This window comes from Castor canadensis, chromosome 8 (genome assembly GCF_047511655.1).
Source record: "Castor canadensis chromosome 8, mCasCan1.hap1v2, whole genome shotgun sequence".
Taxonomy (NCBI): Eukaryota; Metazoa; Chordata; class Mammalia; order Rodentia; family Castoridae; genus Castor; species Castor canadensis.
Genome location: NC_133393.1, coordinates 27,144,239 through 27,146,700, shown reverse-complemented (window position 1 = coordinate 27,146,700; position 2,462 = coordinate 27,144,239). Strand labels below are relative to the sequence as shown.

Below are 2,462 nucleotides of genomic sequence, written 5' to 3'. Positions count from 1 at the left end.
GGATAAAGTTAGAAGTATAAGTGTGTAATAGAGTCTAAATACTTGGACAACATTATAGTTTTTCTTAGAATTGTGGCTTAATTTGCCCATTTTACACAATAGAATGTTTTAAATAGTTTTATATGCTTTCATCTTAATTCCAAGCTTTTGGTTTTCTTAACATGCTTTCTCTATCATTCTTTATTAACACCTCCTAAGAATAATCAAAAAACTATACAACTGCCCTAGTATATAAAAGCAGGGAATTTTCAAACAGTAATCAAGATTCCCTAAAAAGTGGAGAATGTGAAATACTATAGCAAGTGACCAAATGATAGTCTCATTGGTTGAAGAACAGACAGTAAATACAAATAGATCTGCTCTATAAATACACAATATAAATACACAGAAGCTACAAAGGCAAGAAAATACATAAATTTATTTTTCAAACTTCTGCAAAGAAGGTAATGTAGACATATAAAATGTGTTCTAGATGATGTTCATTCTCTGATGTTTTTCACTATGAAAAGCTTTCCTTATATCTTAACAAAGTGGTTACTATGTGTCAGAGATATGTTTACTATGTTCCTTGGTTTTCATGTTTAGTCCTTCCAACAAACATTGGTAGGCTCTAGTATTTCTCAATTTTCCAAATACAAAATCTAATGAAAAATTAAAGAACAATAAAAAAATTTCCCTATAATCACATATCATAAAGGTAACAGATAATTCAAGTTCAAAAATAAACAGAAAAATGAAAAAAAGGACTGGAGAAAAGGAGAAAGAAAGGTGAAGAGAAGGAAGTATAAAGACCAAAGGATAGGATAAATGAAGAGGAGAGAAGGAAAAATGAGACAGATAAATTGAAATACAAAGACACAGAAAAATGACAGGACAAAAGAAAAGAAGCAATGAAAATACAAAATACAACTACCAGTACCATATAAATATAAAAATCTATAAAAGGTAAATGTTCAGGAAGAGCAAATACATAAAATGTTTAATTTTGACAAAGTAATTTTCTCTAGCAAGTGCTTAAAAATATTTTGTATAATATTTACAATGCTCATATACCAAATTGAATATTTAAAAAACAAAAACAGAGAGAATGAATGGTAGTTATAAAAGATCAAAGCACTTCACTAAATGATGAGTTTTTCCCAAAAAACAGGAGGTGAAAATCTTATCTTTGAGTAGAGGAATGAAGCAAGTCATACTGTCCTTCCAGTCTCTGTTTTGGAACCATCACACGCTTTTGAGCAACTACTTTTAAGCCATTCACCAAAGAGGCAATTGCCTCAGAAACTATGATCTCAGTTTGCAATGACAGTCACAGTGATTTTATCCTCCTGGGCTTCTCTGACAAGCCATACTTGGAGAAGGTACTTTTTTGGGTCATTTTGATATTTTATTCCTTGACAATTTCAGGAAATATGTTCATAATTCTTGTTTCCTGGAAAGATCCAAAACTCCAAATCCCTATGTATTTCTTTCTCTCCAACCTTTCCTTGCTAGATCTCTGTTTCACTAGCAGCTGTGTTCCTCAGATGTTGGTTAACTTCTGGGGTCCAGAGAAGACCATCAGCTACATTGACTGTGCTGTACAACTCTATGTCTTCCTGTGGCTTGTAACCACTGAATGTGTCCTCCTTGTTGTCATGGCCATTGACCGCTATGTAGCAGTGTGTCATCCTCTGAAATATATGACCATAGTGCACCCCAAAGTTTGTCTGCAGCTGGCCAGTCTTGCCTGGGGTACCGGCCTTATACAGTCTCTGATCCAGTCCCCTGCCACCCTCAAGTTACCCTTCTGTTCCCACCGAATAGTAGATGACATTGTCTGTGAAATCTCAGCCTTGATTCAGCTATCCAGTGCAGACACTACCTACAATGAAATCCAGATGTTCATATCCAGCATTATTCCCCTGATGGTTTCCCCTGATCATTATTCTTTCCTCATATGGTGCTATCTTGAGGGCTGTGCTAAGGATAAAGTCAACTGCGGGTCAGAAGAAAGCAGTTAGCACCTGCACCTCTCACCTTCTTGCTGTCTCCCTCTTCTATGGTACTGTCACGGGTGTCTACCTTCAACCCAAGAATCGCTATGCTCATGAATGGGGCAAATTTCTCACCCTTTTCTACACTGTAGTCACCCCAACTCTCAACCCATTCATCTATACTCTAAGGAACAAAGAGGTAAAAGGGGCACTGATGAGATTAGGAAGAAGAATCTAGGATTCCCAGAATAACTAATGAGGTTTACATATGTTTGCCTGTTGCTTAACTTGAAAATAGAGAGTAACCTTTTCACAAAAACCTGGAGATGCAGCCCTTAAGTTCAGGAAGGAGCTGCATTTGTTCTAGTTGTGATTTCAGTTTTTCATCAATCACTGATTAAACCCTGAGTTCTTCATTATGGTGATTTAAGAACAATATGGTATAAAAATTAATATGTTTAGTAGTTGATTTTGGTGAAATATATA

At 35.5% G+C, this 2,462-nt stretch overlaps 1 pseudogene; it reads left to right on the top strand.

The window, feature by feature from the left end:
* The first annotated feature begins 1,286 nt into the window (after positions 1–1,286).
* LOC109680435 (olfactory receptor 2H2-like) lies at positions 1,287–2,232 on the top strand (annotated as a pseudogene).
* Positions 2,233–2,462: the final 230 nt, after the last annotated feature.